At 42.7% G+C, this 19,505-nt stretch overlaps 1 protein-coding gene across 2 annotated transcripts in view; it reads left to right on the forward strand.

Annotated features, from left to right (window-relative positions):
- The window catches only part of LOC126251417 (shootin-1-like), a 298,533-nt gene that overhangs the window by 127,406 nt on the left and 151,622 nt on the right, over positions 1 to 19,505 (forward strand). The gene's annotated exons all lie outside the window — the stretch shown is intronic.

The following is a 19,505-nucleotide window of genomic DNA, read 5'->3' on the forward strand; positions in this document are numbered from 1 at the left end:
TCCGTGTTCTTTGGTGAAGGTGTTTCGGAAAACCGTGTTTAATAACTCTGCTTTAGTGGTACTGTCATCAGTGACTTCACCGTTGTTATCGCGCAGTGAAGGTATTGATTGTGTCTTGCCACTGGTGTGCTTTATGTATGACCAGAATCTCTTTGGGTTTTCTGCCAGATTTCGTGACAGAATTTCGTTGTGAAAGTTATTAAAACCATCTCGCATTGAAGTATGTGCCATATTGCGAACTTCTGTAAATGTTTGTTAACAAAGTTTACTGTATTGCCTCTTGAAAATACGTTGATTTTCTGTTCAGTGGACGAGCTTTTTTATATTGTCACCAAGAGAATGGTAAATTTTTCGTAAACTTAGCGATGTGTGTGTACCACAGATGAAGAAACAGCATTAGGAACGGACTACATAAAGATCATAGACTCATAGGTGTCGTAATAGTGGAAATTCGTTGACGTCAATCATGAGCTCCTTTCTTTTCACCTCAGTCTAGATAGGCGTCAAAAACACTGCAAGTAGCATGCGAGGGAATACCGATAGAGGATTGCGCAACACCACAATACTCGTTGTCGCATTAAATAAAGCACTCACTTAAGGAAATATTGCTTGAACACGAAACATGAAGCAGCTGCTAAAAACCACACCGTGCACAAACTAGCTGCCACTACGTGGGGCGCACAACTCAGGACAGTAAGGCTTGCAGCTTTAGTCCTGTGCTGCTCAGCTGCCGAGTACGCATGTCCTGTACGGTGTAACTTCAGCCGTGCCAAACAAGTGGACATGCCAAATAATCATGCCGTATCATCGCAGGCTCTTTGAAACCAACACCCACAAGCTATACTGTTCGATAGGTGTTGCTCCCCTAGCATCAGGTATGAACTGGCGGCCCAGAAGAACTAAATCCTTCACGTCTACAGCCCACCTTCTTTTTGGGTACTAACCAGACAGCCGCCACAAAATAGAAAATTTCACTAATATGAACCGAGAAGTGGGGCATATGGAGATCTTTGTACAGACTAAGTTGCGGAGCTGCGAGAACCAAAAGCAACATGAATAGGTGGGGTTTACCAGGCGAGCAGGTGCTGTGCGATTGTGATAAGAGCAGCCGACTGTCCACCTTATGCAGTGCGAACTATGCCCAAGCACCTGCACTGTAGAGTAACTCATGAAGGCTACTCCGAAAGTCAGCTTTTGGTCCAAAATTACTTAGCCCTATAATATTACATGTTACATGTATGTTTACATAATTTTTAGTTTTGTAAATTTTATTTTTCTAAATTTCATCCATTGTTTGTTTGTACATACAGTGTTTGATGCTTCTGACACGATTAAATAAAAATAATCGTTGTAAGAGAAATAATAAACTAACGGGACCAGGAATTTTCGACCAAAGTGGTTAGGCAATTTGCCTTTTTGTGGTCTTTGTGCTACGCTGAGCTTCCCTCTCGGGTTCCGAAATTTAAAAGGTATGAGAAGTGGGTTTTGTTGACAACTGTTCTACTAGTTCAAAACTTATTGCTTTATTTCTGTATTATCGCAAATAAAACTTAGTACCTCAGTATTAATGACATTTGTAACAAAAACTTTGTTCGTGCTATTTGGTCGAAAATTGACATTCTTGAGATGATGGCTTTGTACAAAATACAAGTTGATTCTCGCCAAATAAGGAAACAGACTGGTTCACCTTCAGACACCTGTTCAGGTTTATAATATCTTTGGTTGTTGTTCACATTAGTTGTTGGAAAAAACAGCCAACAACTAATGTAAAGAAGAACAAAACTATTATATACATGAGCAGCCATCTGAAGGCGAACCTGTCGATTCGAAATCAGTGACGACGCTATTTCCGTATGCAAACAGCATCATAAACAGTGGCCGGTTGCTCTTTTCTTCTTTGCAACAATCAACTTCTACAAACATTCTTATTGTCAGAACCAGTCAGTTTCCTGATGTGGCACTTCGAACACTCTTAATAAATTTATTTTCAAAATGGCTCTAAGCACTATGGGACTTAACATCTGAGGTCATCAGTCCCCTAGACTTAGAACTACTTAAACCTAACTAACCTAAGGACATCACACACATCCATGCCCGAGGCAGGATTCGAAACTGCGACCATAGCAGCAGCGCGGTTCCGGACTGAAGCGCCTAGTATTTATTTTCTAATTTGTCTAACTTTTTTGGGGCGACGCGCTGGGCAGAAAATTCTGTAGTATCAAAATTGCTTATCAGTATTTTGGATACAAATCAGTTATGTACTAACAAAGGCACATTGTTTTTAGTGTTCCGTACCTCTTTTGGCAAAAACTGAACCCTTATAGGATCACTTTGTTGTCTGACTGTCCAAATGTTAACTGCCGTTTTTCTCAGGAACGAGTAGACGTATGTTGAAATTTGCGTCACATACTAAGATCCACGGTCCCTTGGCGATGTAAAAAATTGAAGCCTGTAAGTAAGTGCAGTGAAAAAAAGACCTCTTATGTCACATATCTTGATAGTCGCAAACTCACAAATAAAAACTTGTAGGGTGCTTCCTTTTCACCCAGAGTCATGAAATTTGGCAAGAAGGAATTTCACACACTACAACCAAAGGAAGAATCCGAAAATTGTTAATTTGCCATTATATCACACGAAAAATATTTTTATTTGTCATTTGTTAGCAGACTGTCTGTCTGACCAATGTAAACCTAGGCAACCACGGTCGTTGTCACTGTCAGTACTATTCTTCTGGGCTGATGTCCACTTTGTCAATATATAAAATTGCCCGACGTTTCGGCCACTATTGCTCAGCACAAAGCCCTGAGGAAGGCCACTTGCAAAAGTGATCGAAACGTCGGACTATTTTATATCTTGACCATGCGGTCAACAGCCAAGGATAATTTTATTGACAGTGCCTCTGTCCGTCGGTCCGTTAAGACCTCTTTTTCTCAGGAACGGGCAGACATATCAAGTTGCAATCTGTGTCACATACTGAAGTCTATGGTCTCTTGGCGGTGTAACAAACATTAACTCGTAAGTCAAAGCAATCAAAAGATACGACCATTTACCTCAGATATTTTGATACTCGCAAACTAACTCATCAAAACCTGTAGGGCACTTCCTGTTGATCTAGAATCACGAAATATTGTAAGAAGCAAGGTGTCACAGAACAACCAAAGTAAAAATACGAAAACTGTTAATTTGTAAAGATATCGAAAGAAAAAAATCTTTTGTCAGTTGTTATCCGACTTCAGACTTGAAATTGAAACATTCGAAAGTCTTGGAATCCCCAGGACAGATATCTTGCCACTATCAGTGTCGATAATAGGCAAAAGACGTTGAGATTCTTGATTCACGGAATCGCTGAAATGTCTATATACATAATTAAGTTTGTAAGAAACCCTCTCAGAGAATGAGTCCTACTTTGACCTGGCCATTATTTTTTCCTTCTGACAAACGCCAGATTTGGCACTTACAACGTTTTCTGTTTGCACTCTTCAGCAGGACTAGTAGTCGCAATACTGCGACTCTAGCTGTACGGCTGTACAATCCTTACGTCAAGAGACATCACAAATATCGAAGGCAGAAAGCCTTGCCTGTAAGTGGGGTCGGTTCCCGCAGTAGCGGTCCTTTGTATGTGTGCTCAGAGCCCTCGGTGAGCTGGTATAGTTCACGGGATATTTCTGCCGCTCCCACGAGTGGAACAGGAAGTCTGCTCCCAGGTTCTTTATTTGAAGTGTCGGGTAGCCGCTGACGCTGCGTTACAAAAGCCCTCTCCACGACAACCTCGTTTCAGCAACTGCCAACATATTAAGCCGGTGTAAGCTTACGAGGGAGCCACCACCTCAAAACAGTGTAAGCTGTTTCGTGTGAGCAGCGTTCTAAAGCTGTGCGTTGTGGCAAACTGTAATCCGGAGGCAGGAGACATCCCAACCTCTCTAGCCATTCAAAATTGCCATTGACAAAATATGAGTGAAAGTGGCATTTTCACTTCCAAATGCAGATATTTTGACTCGGTATTGAAGCTGAATTTACAAGTGAAATAATATTTCTTCCTTATTGGCTGTGGAGTGGTTACTAACCTGGACTCGCATTACGGAGTACGGCAGTTCATATCACTAAAATCTCCTTTCTTCTTTCTTCTTCTTCTTCTTCTTCTTCTTCTTCTTCTTGGCCATGTCTGCACCTCGCTCTTTCAACTACACTTTTCATTGCGCCTCGCATTTAACTTCAGCCCAGTATTCCAGCATTCCTTTCCTGCGCTGTTCCTTCCTCGATCCATTTGCCAGTTTTTAGTTTTGACTTTTCTTGGAAACCAAGATGCTCTTGGAGTTTATTCTTGAGCGGAAGTGGTATAGATATCCTTAAGTATTATTCCTACTTCTCGCAGATATTTTGTTGACGGACAACGGACAGATTCTATACTGATAGATTTCCGAAAAGCATTTGACACTGTGTTCCACTGAAGACTGTTAACGAAGGTACGAGCTTATGGAATAGTTTCCCAGATATGTGAGTGGCTCGAAAACTTCTTAAAGAACCCAGTGTGCTATCCTCAACGGTGAGCATTCATCAGAGACAAAGCTGTCGCCAGGAGTTCCCCAGGGATGTGTGACAGGACTGTTATTATTCCCTGTGTACACAAATGATCTGGCGGACAGGTTGGGTAGCAATCTACATTCCCTCCGCCAGGCACCGTGCAGTGTCTTGGTGAGTATGTATGTAGAGACCTCGACGAACAACGCTTCCTAGGTTTTCTTGTCGAGAAAGTAACGTAATATCAGACTGCTCAACCTTGTAGGACTTATAAGGGCGATGTGGCCATCGAAAAAACCTCTAGTTAAAAATTCTGTCTGTTGGCCTTCCTACATCTGTATAGATTTCGTGGTTGTGCCGTTCTCACAATTCACCATTTTCTTTGATGGGGCCTACGAGTTTCCTCAAGATGTGTCGGCCCGCATCTCCTGGTCGTGCGGTAGCGTTCTCGCTTCCCACGCCCGGGTTCCCGGGTTCGATTCCCGGCGGGGTCAGGGATTTTCTCTGCCTCGTGATGGCTGGGTGTTGTGTGCTGTCCTTAGGTTAGTTAGGTTTAAGTAGTTCTAAGTTCTAGGGGACTGATGACCCTAGATGTTAAGTCCCATAGTGCTCAGAGCCATTTGAACCATTTTTGAACCAAGATGTGTCTCTTTCTTATTTGCAATATCTCGATCAGACTTTTCTACTCATAGCAAGGCATTCTGCGACATATAGGGCTACTGCTCGAATTACTGTGCAGTAATATATATTGGCATTATTTGATACTGACTTTTGGTTAGTTTGTATGCTGTTTCCGTTTTTCTGATCCATGATGCGAAGGCTTCTTTTTCAGAGGAGTTTGGCTCTGTCCTAGATATTTAATCTTCCCCATCCGTTTGATTTTTCCTTCTTTTGTCCCTACAACTCTGGGTGGTGACTTGATGTTTCTAAAAAATTCAGTTGTCCCGAAGAAGATCTAGAATCTCGCCTTTGCTGTTTGTGTCTTCAATTCATTGGTCTATTCTGCAGCTGTGTCTAGCCTGCAGAGGCCACGCAAGACAACAGTCAAATTCATGTCTCCATAGCCAAAACTAACTCCATTTTCAACATCTTATTTGCTCATTCTTTTCGGCAATTGCGGCACCATGAATTTTTTCCCCTTAATCACAATTACTGTTACAGATGACCGCTTTGGATCGTCTCAAAATGCTTTCAGGAGGTCCAGTTGCTGCAGAGGAGTACATTTTTCGAGTTCTGTGGTTTCCTTAAGTGGTTCCATAGTGTGAAATGGGGCGCCTGAAATGTCTGTCATCGTCTCTAACCTACCACCCCTTAGTATGTATTGATCACCTACAACGCTCTGCAGGCGACCTGTACCTTCAGCAAGAGAATTCTTCGTCTCATAACTCTCGATATATGTCAGAATGTTCCCAAAATGCATTTTGCACCTTAAACCGGAGTTTGCACTGTTTTGTGACTTCATAGTAGATGAAAACTGTGTAACGGACTGTGGTCGCAACCTTGGTCCTTGCTTTTCATGGCAATGCACTCCTCTCTTCAGTAGTGTGAGTCCAGCAGGAGAGCTTCTGTGAAGTTTGGAAAGTAGAAGCGAGGTACTGGCAGAAGGATGTAGGTTGAGTTAGTTACGGAGATATGAAGAGGCAAGTACAGGATAGACTAGCATGGAGAGCTGCAGCAAATAGTCTTCGGACTGAAGACAACAACAACAACGACGACGACAACATCGACTACAGCGACCTGTTACGTACTTGGCAACACTTTTTTGCATTCGTTCGATGTTTGCAGTCAACGCCCAAATAGTATTGGTCCTATTAACGTATGTGATTTCATTTATAGATGGACAGTAAAATTCTTCCCACAAGTGCGAGCCTTCCTCTCGCCCCTATCCTCCCCCTCCCCATCCCCCCCCCCCCCCCCCTATTATACTCATTTTAGGTATTCGCTCTGTTTCTTATCGTTTCTTATCTGAATATTTACGCGACGCGCTCAAAATGCTCAGTATAGGGTTCTTCCGCTTTGTTATTGGCATTATCTTGCTGTCCTACACAAATAGAGCTGCTTCCTTTCATTACACCAAGCGGAAATTTTGTCCGTCTTTCTTCATTACCTTACGATCGATTGAGGAACGACGATGCAGCTGTAAAACTCTTTGACAATCTGTCCATGCAAATACACTTTCTGACACGTATTATAAGTGCTTTCAAATGCAGATTAAAGATATTTGTACGTAACAAACTTTCTCTATATAGGCCTAGAGGAATTCTTGAACAGAAAGCCGGCCGGGGTGGCCGAGCGGTTCTAGGCGCTACAGTCTGGAACTGTGCGCCCGCTACGGTCGCAGGTTCGAATCCTGCCTCGGGCACGGATGTGTGTGATGTCCTTAGGTTGGTTAGGTTTAAGTAGTTCTGAGTTCTAGGGGACTGATGACTCAGATGTTAAGTCGCATAGTGCTCAGAGCCATTTGAACCATTTAAACAGAAATTATCATTTTTTATGAAAAAGACGTGTACATACAATGTAGCCATATGTTAAAATGTTCCACAAATAACATTTATCGTGAATATTATCTTTGAAACAAGAAACTAACTAACGATGATGCTATCCTGCAGGCAAGGGCTTTGCCAGCTAACAATCTGATAGCGTGGCTGATCCTAGCTGATTAATCATTTGTATGTGCTCAGAACATTAAGAGGTCTCGTTAGGCCCGTTGAGGCACACGCGATGTTACTTCCGTGTCTATTAAACATTCGTCGTCCAGTATAACATGCTTGGTTCGGTGTGAATGTAAACTTTCCCGGTGCAGTTTACTGATGCAAAAGCTCTCGGGTTTCTAGCTCGGTGGCGAAGATAATGAGTATGACACTCGTTTAAACGTAGCGGTATCGTAATGCTGCCACCCGACTGGTAACCCGAGAACTTTTCATCAATACTTGGTTCTGTTGGGCAAATATGCACCCAGCCAATCGCACATCTACGAAGATACTCCGTATGATCGTATTTGGGTTGGCATTCGACGACGTGGTAGTGCCGAACACATTTCGAACATCTAGGAAGACGAAATCTACCTGCTCATCTACAGTTTGCTGTTATCGATCATTTCATAGTCACTGACCTGTTGACTATCCACAACTTGAAAATCATGCACACATCGTGGAAGACATATATTAGATGGTAAATGCACTTCAAAAATGGTTCAAATGGCTCTGAGCACTATGGGACTCAACTGCTGTGGTCATAAGTCCCCTAGAACTTAGAACTACTTAAACCTAACTAACCTAAGGACAGCACACAACACCCAGCCATCACTAGGCAGAGAAAATCCCTGACCCCGCCGGGAATCGAACCCGGGAACCCGGGCGCGGGAAGCGAGAACGCTACCGCACGACTACGAGATGCGGGCTGGTAAATGCACTGCTCAAAAGAATTAGGGAAACTTGACTTTCGACGTCTACCATACTCAATGGAGCAATAATTGAGGACTGGGTATGTTACCAAATTGTACCTTTATTTTTCATAATTAAGTAGACAATAAAACATCACTACATCCTTGATAGTTTACATAAAAAGAATTGAAATTTGCGGCAGTAGTCGAAAACTGAGTGTAAACAATCATTCATCCCATCATCCTGGGTGCTTTTTAGTGGACTTTGACAGCTTTAATAATGTGTAAGCCCTCCGTGAACGTTTATCACTGCCTGATATCTACGTGGCATACTCTGTATAAGTATATGGAGGTAACCCTGTGGTTTCCGTTCTTCAGTGAGCGCCCACGAGAGTTCTTGGAGAATCTATGGTGGAACAGGATGACCACGAACACGTTTTTCTTGAAGCAATGATTTACCAACAGCCGTATGTATTGAAGAAATTTATTTTATGAACTTCTTACATGTTACCAGTTTCGGCATTACATTGATGCAATCTTCAAGCCCCACACGTCATAGTCGTAAACTCGCTATACACGGGAGGAGCCATATAACTGGATCCGTGAATCAAATCGCTATGCAACAGCTCTAGGTAGCCAGGCGACACAGACTGGGGCTGTTTGCAAACATGTCCCACTTAAGCAAGATGGGGCTTTTAGGTCAGGACTCACCGCCGGCGATACCATTACTTCAATGTCCAGGCGCCGCAAGACATCCGTGCTGACGCCCACCACATGGGCCCTCACTTTAGAAAGAATTCGGGGCCGCCACCGTATGCAGCAGCCTCCACATGGTCCAACAGGAAATGTTCGATACACTTCCTGGCGGTAAGGCGACCCTAGACAGTCACAAGATCCCTATGGTTTTCAACAGCGAAGCTTCCCCACAACATCACAGAACCTTGAAAATCTACTTCAGATTGTTCAAATGGCTCTAAGCACTATGGGACTAAACATCTGAGGTCATCAGTCTCATAGACTTAGAACTACTTAAACCTAACTAACCTAAGGACATCACACCCGTCCATGCACGAGGCAGGATTCGAACCTGCGACCGTAGCAGCAGCGCGGTTCCGGACTGAAGCGTCTAGAACCGCTCGGTCACAACGGCCGGCAAATTTACTTCCTGGACAACATTTTGCAGGTCCTGTTCCCCACGGGTCTCCGCACACAAACATGGCCAGCACCTTGCGTCAGATGATATCTGGATTTGTCTATGAATAACACGTTTCGCTAAGGACAAAGCTGTCAGTTGACATGGCAACGCCGTTCGGTGTGGCCGAGCGGTTCTAGGCGCTTCAGTCTGGAACCGTGCTGCTGCTACGGTCGCAGGTTCGAATCCTGCCTCGGGCATGGATGTGTGTGATGTACTTAGGTTAGTTAGGTTTAAGTAGTTCTAAGTCTAAGGGACTGATGGCCTCAGATGTTAAGACCCATAGTGCTCAGAGCCATTTGAACCATTTGAACCAGTACTCACTTCCTTCTTGGGGGGGGGGGGGGGGGGGTCACCTGACACTGTAATGAACTAGATAGCCAACAGATAGCGAATGACTTTAGTTGTTGCATACACTGAAAGCGAAGATCTCAAAACATGCAATAAGACCGCAGGCCTGGCTTGTATCTAAATACGTGTAACATACCGGACGCTGATGCTCACGTTCCCCCGAATTGTTTTGAACAGTGCATAAGTTACCTGACTTCAATAAACTAGCTATCGGAAAAGGATAACTAGCGATCATAAAAAACGTCGTAACGCCTTTGATCCTGCACGCGTATCGTTGTTTGTATATTCAGGCAGTAGAGATAGAAAAAGCTGCGGCGCAATAAAAAGGGAGGAGATACAGTATCTTGTTGCTAAGTCCTGGGGTGGAAGATCGAAATACGGGCTGGAAAGTTGGCTCACGCTGATTGATTATCAGGGAAGAAGGGGGAAGGGAAGAGGAGAATATGTCGCGCAGGAGGCGGACAGCCGGAAAAACTGACGCCATCCATAAAATTGCGGGAATTCAGCCGCAACCAAAATTGATCTGTTGTTAATATTTCAGCTCTAAAGCGTTTAGCCACTTTCGGAGTGAACTGGAAAGGCTGATATTAAGCGTCTGGGCGTCTGTTTCATTTCATAGAAGCATTACAGAATTTCGCCCTTCAGACTTCTAAGTTGGCTTAATGGTGATTGACGATGGCGGTTTTTATTGATCTGAATGACTGTTTGTATGTTTGACTGTTATCTTTAATCTGTTATGGTGAGAGTGGAGATTCGTCTTTTATCTGAAGCCTTATGAGTAGTGTGAACACTCATGGACACACCCGTTAACACTGTGAAAACCAAACAAACGTAAGTTATTCAGCAAAGCCGTAGAATTGTCTCAGAGAATCACAGGAAACCTGTTCTAGAAGTGTATGAGATTTTTGTTTCCAGTCGTCAATCTTCTGACTGGTTTGATGCGGCGCGTCAGGAATTCCTCTCCTGTGCCAAACTTTTCATCGCAGAGTAGTAATTGCAACCTACGTCCTCAATTACTTGCTGGATGTATTCCAGTCTGTGTCTTGCCCTATAGTTTTTACCCACTACAGCTCGCTGAGTACCATGCAAGTCATTCCCTGATGTCTTAACAGATGTCATATCATCCTGTCCCTTCTTCTTGTCAGTGTTTTCCATATGTTCATTTCCTCACCGATTCTGCGGAGAACCTCCTCATTCCTTATCGTATCAGTCCTCCTAATTATCAAGCTTCTTCTGTTGCACCACATCTCGATTTTCTTCTGTTCTGGTTTTCCCACAATTCATGTCTCACAACCATACAGTACTGTGCTAGAAACGTACTTTCTCAGAAGTTTGTAATTAACTAAAGCCCTGTACTCCAGATTCGGCGCGGGGGGGGGGGGGGGGGGGGGGCACGTGGCCCTCTCACACTTGCCTCTCCCCTCCCATCTTCTTACTTACGAATACCTTTGGCTTCTCGACAGAAGGTGCTATGGATGACACAGTTGAAGGTCTGGTTGAATCGGACACGTAATCTTAATCGAAACTGTAATTTATTTCTGACGGTTGTATTGGAACATTCTTCACAGTAAACAGGACTATGATACTTTACGTAATAAACTTGTAAAACTCGGTGTCATAAGAATATGTTCTTTGGTTTTTATTTATTTTTTTCCCACGCGTTTTACTTTGGTCGTTTAAACTTTCGGAGGATTGTATCGAACATGAAATTGTAACGTGTAAAAAAAGTCATGTTTCTACAAATAAGTGTTAACTGCACCGTAAATGATTATTAATATTTAACTACAGTAAGAACAAGTTATACATCTTAATAGATAGTTTCCACGTCGAGAGAAAGTTGACTCGTAAAAGCTAAAATTCATAGTAAAGTTATTAAGCTGCAGTTTTGTACAGAATAGACCTAAATCAAACTGTTGGTTTAATTTATGCGAAACATTTATCAAACGTACAGTAAAGACTGTTCACCTCTGTACGGGCACTGTTCTCATAGACCCACCCTTCACAAAATGTAATGTGGTACTGAATCCAGTCTTCTTCGTAGGTTTCGATGACCTTACAATATTGCCTCCTTTTCATGAATGAAAGTTATCAGAAAAAAACTTATTTTCTAAAACAGGTTTCGTGACCAGCTCTTTCTTTTCCTGTAAAGCTTTTTTAAGTCTATCACCAAATTAACTTCTTGGAGCTGAATATCTCTCACTAACTTCGCTGATTGTTATTTCAAGACGTCTGAGTTTTTCTACATCTTTCTTCATATTATTTTCATCCCATGTATTTGCGCCTTTTCCATATTTGCATGTTAAAGATGAAAAACTTAAGTTTTTATGAGATCCGTTTTGTTCGGTGCAACATGAAATGGCTCCGTGCGATACAACACGAACTTACCGCTGCGGCAGTTTAAGATTTTGTAATAGAGAATAGTATCAGTTGTATTGAAAGATACAATAGAAATGTAATATTACGTACTTGCCAAGTAAACACTACGCTACAAACTTAAGTTATTTTATTTTATTTTTTAAGTTCGACCTATTGGTTCTCGGTTCGTGTGTGGGGACTGGGTGTTTGTGTTGTCCTCATCATTTCATCATCGTCATCATCATCATCATTCGTGACTGTGGCTAGACTGGATTGTGTACAAATTGGACTGAGAAAAAATTGAGACGTTGTACGGGTGCTGATGACCGCGCAGTTGAGCGCCCCACGAAATGATCATCATCATCGGTTCGTGTCCATTCAACCAGTGCAGTAATGGAAAGACGTTACGTCAGAGTATTGGAGACGATTTACTTCTTAGTTACAATACAAACGTAAGGACAACACAACACTCAGTACCCGAGCAGAGAAAAATCTCGGACCCGGTCCCCGGAGCTAACAAGGCAGATTACACAAGTTCGTGCGCTGGAAAACTAGCCAGGAACAACTAACTAGTTGCCTCTCCGAGACACACTGTTGTTTTGATTCACAATCTCAAGAGCAGTCTTGTTTTCTGTAGTTCTCTGCAATGGCTCTTTAAGTAGACTAGTGCTAGAGTTCAGAAACTGACCGTGTCCTGTACAATCAGCTGTCCTATCAGCTGTCGACTTTCCCCTATTGGAAGAATATGGCTAATATGCTGATAACTTCGGCGTTGAGCGCCCGTAAGCTCCAATATTGCTAACCAAAGCCACTGTTCCTGTTCTTCACGTCATTTTTTACTATTCGTGAACGTTCATAGACGCAATCATTGTATTTATCTTCTTGTATTTGTTAATGCGTGGAGACAGATTATGGTAGGCTTCTCTATCCCCGCTGAAGGCATGAGACTTATCATGAGTCAGGAAAACGTGGTGCGTAATAGAAACATCTTACCATTGCCAATCCTGTTATGATTTCCACAGAACTCATTCGTATGCAGTTTGCACTTATCCTTCAAGATAATTACGGCGTATCGCGTATGCCGTATCATCGAACGAGAGTCTGTCTGTAGTCTTGCGATTAATGTTGCGGACTGGAAATGCGGCTACCCCGAGGTTAATTCTTTTCATTCATCTATGGCATAAATAAAATAGCTCGTAAATTTTGCACCCAACAATCTTCGAGCAGTGGAGGTAAGCTTTTTAACATCATGTTGCGTATTACATCAACATTAATTCCCAGCAGGTTAGTGAAATCTATCAGCGCCTCCTGACTCTATGATGTAGTTGCTGTCGTCATTGATTTGGTTGTTGACAGAATTATTCACAGTAACGACGTTGTGTAGGGATCGATAGTTCAGTATTTGGAGTAAAGGGTGACGCAATTTCTTTAACCAAAACCTCTTTTTTCTCTGTTAGGGAAATAAATATATCATGTCCGTCGTTTAGTTGTGGTACGATTGTTGGCTTATGCAGGATTTTCCGAGTAACATTGCAGACACTATTCTCTGTCGATATCTTCCGAATTATGCAAAATGGTTCAAATGGCTCTGAGCACTATGGGACTCAACTGCTGTGGTCATAAGTCCCCTAGAACTTAGAACTACTTAAACCTAACTAACCTAAGGACAACACACAACACCCAGCCATCACGAGGCAGAGAAAATCCCTGACCCCGCCGGGAATCGAACCCGGGAACCCGGGCGTGGGAAGCGAGAACGCTACCGCACGACCACGAGATGGGGGCCGGAATTATACAGAACTGCATCATTTGCGAAGAGCATTATATGGGTACAAACGAAATTATCTAGGTCATTTATTTATATCGTGAGCAGAAACGTCGGACATAGTCTTCGCTTCTAACTGTCTACTGAGTTATTTTGCGAGAAAGTGTCCAGTCCAGCCGTAGATCTGTTTGAATGGTCCTTACGTTGTCTGGCGTTGTGCTTGAGTACCGGGAATTCTGTATAGAGAATCCTACCACGAGAATAAGATAAGAGGGTTTAAGCCCTTTCTCCGTACTCTGACATAAAATAAGAAAATGACTATCGTTTAAAATTTTTCTACCCTTGAAAATTGATGCTCGACTACAACCAAATATGAAAAGGGCTATATGGACAATTTGAAGACGACCTTCCACATGTCAGGTGCAGTTTCTTGTTATGTATTTTCCTAATGGAGGCAACATGAGAAATTACAAAAAGAAAACAAAGGCACAAGCCAAAAGAAACATGTAGCAAATCAGCAAAAGAAGTAATGTCAAATTACCATAAATTTCTAAAAACAAAACAGAGTTTTCTATAACATTGGTAACAAATTACATGTAAGAGAAAACAACAATAAGTAATAAAAAAACTAGAACATTTTAATGAATGCTTAATAGTCTACATGCGTGTTACAACTTACCCCACCCACTGTAACATCATGCTTCATTGTGGCGTAAATTGTTACAAAGTGCACGGCTGCAAATAATGTCAAATTCGTGATACTATTAATAGCTGAGCACAAGGGGGAAAAAAAAGCGGGGAATCTGTAACAAAGGTGCTATATTATAAGATATTTCACACCAAAATAGTTTTGAAACCTTCACGCACAAAAATTATTGCAAAAAAATGTTACAATTAGTCCTAGTCTCCCCTGCTGGATACTAATACTTGGCAGTATCGACACCTTTATTGCGCTTTCGCCGTGAAAGCAGATCACAAGCCCTGGTAGCCACCATGATGAATGCGAGACAACAGATGCATCTTCCCATCTACCGTTTAACACTGTCACGCAACATCACCAGCTTTAAATAAGATAAATATCGCATACAGTTTTTACATCGAACTGCGATCCAGAATGTGTAGTTCCAGTATAGATATGGCTGTTTGCTTATGCAACCACTTAGAAGTGAAGGTCATCGAATGTGCTCGAAACTAGTTATACTGTAAAAGATGTGCAATTGGGACGGAAAAATAAACGATTTATAAAAAAAAGAAATTGAGTTTGTGTTTCATTTTATGATTAACTGTTTCTTCATTGTATTTAAATCGATAAGTGACCAATGGGAAATTGTCCGGCGTCATTTAAGGGGGAAAAATCAGCTGTGATACTTCTTCCCTAAGATATCAGTGTTGTACATTTAAAGAACGAAATAAAATTGCTCCTCATCTTCCGTAGCCCCCTTTTAGAGGAGTTTCTTGTCTCAGTCGACTGCTCGTGGTAATTGAGTCTATTGCAGTGCCTCTGGCGTATTGTTCTTGTAATGGGACTCACTTGTCAGTGGCGGTCATTTGTGTTTAGTAGTGACGGCCCCAAAAACTTTTATCGCCAGAAGGGTGTCTGCTGTGCAGTTTGGCATGCATGTTTTGGTGAAGGAGGGTTCACACTGCCCGTCGACAGAACCATATTTTCTAGACCGAAATTCGGGACACATTAAAATTTTTTGATGTTATAAGAAGAGCATGTAATAAAAGCAAAATATCATTTTAATTTATTACAAAAAGTAATTAATTTATATTTTATTAGTACCTTTTAAGATGGAGTGCGACAGACATACTGTATCTGTGAGTGTCATGAATTTTCTTCAACGTGTCTGTATTCTTCAACAGAACATGAAAAAAATCCATACAAGTTTCATCATAATTCACATAATAAAGCAATGTAGCGTGGCACTATGTAGCACACGATACAGTCTGATATAATTTAGTGCGCACAGGTGGCATATGGGAACAGAAACCAACTTTGTGTCTTCTGCCCTACAACGTAAGTGGATACTCTTTGGTAATAGTAGGATGTCTTTATTAAACAGTTTCGCCAACTTAATTAAAGGTAATAATAAAACATAACGATACAGGAGAAATAAATATTTAATTCGGAACAACTCGTTCGATAATTGTTAAACAGGGACAAGTAGTTATCCCGAGTTAACTTTGAAAAAATTTGGAACAGAGCTACAAAAATCTTGACTGTCCCGGAAAAAAAAGCCCAGGACTGACGATCACTGTCACTGAACGGAGTAGCTATCCGGTCGTGGTGACCATTTTATTGACAGTTCATTTGCTTGACCTGTTGTCTTCTGTCATATTGATTCGGCGTCGGACCGTCTGCAGATAGTATTTCAGGACAACTGACTCCCAAAGCACACGTATCTCTGTAATAATTTCCACAACCGTGTTCTTTTCTGACACTGGTCTCTCAGTCTGATACTTCCACTCTTCCATATAAGTAACTAAATAAACCTACTGTTATGTTGAAAAAGTTATCTTGAAATTAAACAGTTTTGGATTATATAGAGTCTATCATACCCTACGTTTCATAAAAATGTCCTTACGTTGATCTACAGTTCATTGAGAGCACATAAACACTCACATTATTACGAAACTTCCTGGCAGTTTAGAAATGTGTGACGGACCGAGACTCGAACTCGGGACATTTGTCTTACGCGGGCAAGTGCTCTACCACTGAGCTACCCGAGCACGACTCACGGCCTGTCCTCACAGCTTTACTTCCACAAGTACCTCATCTCCTAATCTTCCAAGTTCACATTCTCCCGCGAAACTTGCGGGACTAGCACTCGTGGAAGACAGGATACTGCGGAGACTTGGCTTAGCCACAGTCTGGGAGAAGTTTTCAGAATAAATGTTAAACTCTGCAGCGGAGTTAGTTGAGAACTTGTGTCCGAAAGGCAAATATTCCGGGTTCGACTCCCGGTCTGGCCTACAGTTTTAATCAGCCAGCAAGTTTCATGTCTGCGCACATTCCGCTGCAGAGTGAAAAATTCATTCTGCTCACACTGTTCTCATTTTTACTGGGGCTAGCCTTTGGTCTTTTTGTTCGGTCGTTGTAAAGAAAAATATACTGATGCATATTGCTAATATAATCCATCCGCTTCAACGGGGTCTCCCCCGACTCGTACTTCTTCTATTCATGGGCCGGTCTCTCAGATTACCTACCTTCGCGCCTTCTTCGCATGCTCTAAAAGCTAGCCCCACTTCCCGGCTGCCTGGGGAGCCTTGGGTCCAGCATAGATGAGTAAAGGTAAGATCCGATACATAACGGTATCGATATCTGTGCCGTTGCAACGCAAGTGATAGCCACTGCTAAGTGATGGTGTGTTCACACTAGGCAGAACTCCAAGATAATGTCATGTCGCACAGTCCTGTATTGAACCCTGAAAGAGGAGCTATGGGGCTACGATAATAGCTTTAAAGAACCAGCAGTGATACAGATTATTAAAGTACAAAGCAAAATTTGCGAATGACGTACTTAACAAAGGTCACATGTTTAATTTCCCACACTTCACTGATCTGTAAGAATAAGAAAATTGTCGTTCAGTCATGTCAAAAAAGGGCTCCCAACTTTCCTTCGTTACGTCTGTTGCCCCCCCCCCCCTTTCCCCTACATTATCACCAACTTCAACACCTAACTAAACTGTAGAACGAAAGAATTTTTTTTGGAACACTTTTGTTATTAAAATGGTGAAAGATGAATGATATTTAGTTTGCGTGTTTGTGTGTGTTTTACAATGAATGACCAAGGAATTCGTGGTGCATCGCAAGTGCTACTCGCAACTCCTCTGCAGATAAGATAGCTAACTATCCATAGTGATGGTAGACACGTGTTACAAAACATATTTCCCCTGCGTTACTCCTCTCCATTGCGACATTTGCTTGACCTGCACATTGAAACTCCAAAAATCAACCAAGTTAAAATGTGTGCATTATACTTACTGTTCGTAAATCAATTGTTTGCTGCCCTCCTTACTTCTGAACTGGCAGAAATTGAGATTTTCACTCTGCAGCGGAGTGTGCGCTGATATGAAACTTCCTGGCAAATTAAAACTGTGTGCCGGACCGAGACTCGAACTCGGGACCTTTGCCTTTCGCGGGCAAGTGCTCTACCACTATTGGCAGAAGTAAAGTTGTGAGGACGGGGCGTGAGTCGTGCTTGGGTAGCTCAGTTGGTACAGCACTTGCCCGCGAAAGGCAAAGGTTCCGAGTTCGAGTCTCGGTCGGGCACACAGTTTTAATCTGCCAGGAAGTTTCATATCAGCGGCCAATCGGAGCCCATTCCAGTGCCCTCTGGGTACCCCAGAGCCAGAATGCGGCCCCAAAATGCTCCTCCAGGGCATCACTCTGTTCCTTCGATAGGGTCGAGCACCGTCTTGCATGAAACACTTCTTGTCGAAATCACTGCCACTTTGGATAATGTGGATGAAATCATCTTCCAAAGCCTTCACATACCGTTCGTAGTCACTATGCCATCAAGGAATATCGCACCGATCATTCCGTCACTGGACATTGCACTCCACACAGTCACCCATTGAGGGTGAAGAGACTTCTTCATTGCGACATGCGGATTCTCAGTTCCCCAAATTTCGCCTATTGACGAGCCCATGCAAATGAAACTGGCCTTCGTCGTTAAACCAAACCAAACCGTCCAGAATTTATGGTTCAAATGGCTCTGAGCACTGTGGGACTGAACATCTGAGGTCATCAGTCCCCTAGAACTTAGAACTACTTAAACCTAACTAACCTAAGGACATCACACACATCCATGCCCGAGGCGGGATTCGAACCTGCGACCGTAGCGGTCGCGCGACTCCAGACTGAAGCGCCTAGAACCGCGCGGCCACACCGGCTGGCTCCAGAATTTATGACTGTTTTATTTCTTATAGTTCAATAATTGTCACCCTGTACATATTGCATAATATTATGCTCAAAATAAAAAATTCGCGCCCGTATCCGCTTTAAAGGGGTTTCGCCTCGACTTACTTCTTCAGTCCATTAGCCGGTATCTCTGACTACCTACCTTCGCGTCCTTCCTGCTTTCTCCACAAGCTGACCAGCAGTTGACGAGGGAGGGTGGCATCTTGGGCCCAGCACAGATGAGTAAGGATAAGATTCGATACATAGCGGTATCGATATCTGTGAACGCCACTTTTAAATGATGGTGTTTTCATCAAGATAATGTCGTGTCGCACAGCCCTTTACTGAACCCTGAAAGAGAAGCTATGGGACTATGATACTAGCATTACAGAACCAGCAACGATACATATTATTAATGACTAAAGCCAAATTCGCAACAGATGTACTTGACAAAGGTCGCATGGTGAATGTTCCACACTTCTCAGATTTGAAAGAATAAGAAAAATATCGTCCATTTATGTCAAAACATGTTCATTTGCTCTAATATGAACACTGAAGAGCCAAAAAAACTAGTACACCTGCCTAATATCGTGTAGAGCCCCCGAAAACACGCAGAAGTGTACCAATACGACGTGGCATGGACTCGACTAATGTCTGAAGTAGTGCTGGAGGCAAATGACACCATGAATCCTTCAGGGCTGTCCACAAATCCGTAAGAAGACAAGGAGGTGGAGATCTCTTCTGAACAGCACGTTGCAAGGCATCCCGGATATGCTCAATAATGTTCATGTCTGGGGAGTTTCTTGACCAACGGAAGTGTTTAAACTCATAAAAGTGTTACTGAAGCCACTCTGTGGCAATTCTGGACGTGTGGGGTGTCGCGTTGTCTTGCTGGAATTGCCCAAGTCCGTCGGAATGCACAGTGGACATGAATGGATGCTTACGTACGTGTCACCTGTCAGAGTCATATCTAGAATTATCAGGGGTCCAACTGCAGACGCCCCACAACATTACAGAGCCTCCACCAGCTTGGACAG

Source organism: Schistocerca nitens, chromosome 4 (genome assembly GCF_023898315.1).
Source record: "Schistocerca nitens isolate TAMUIC-IGC-003100 chromosome 4, iqSchNite1.1, whole genome shotgun sequence".
NCBI lineage: Eukaryota > Metazoa > Arthropoda > Insecta > Orthoptera > Acrididae > Schistocerca > Schistocerca nitens.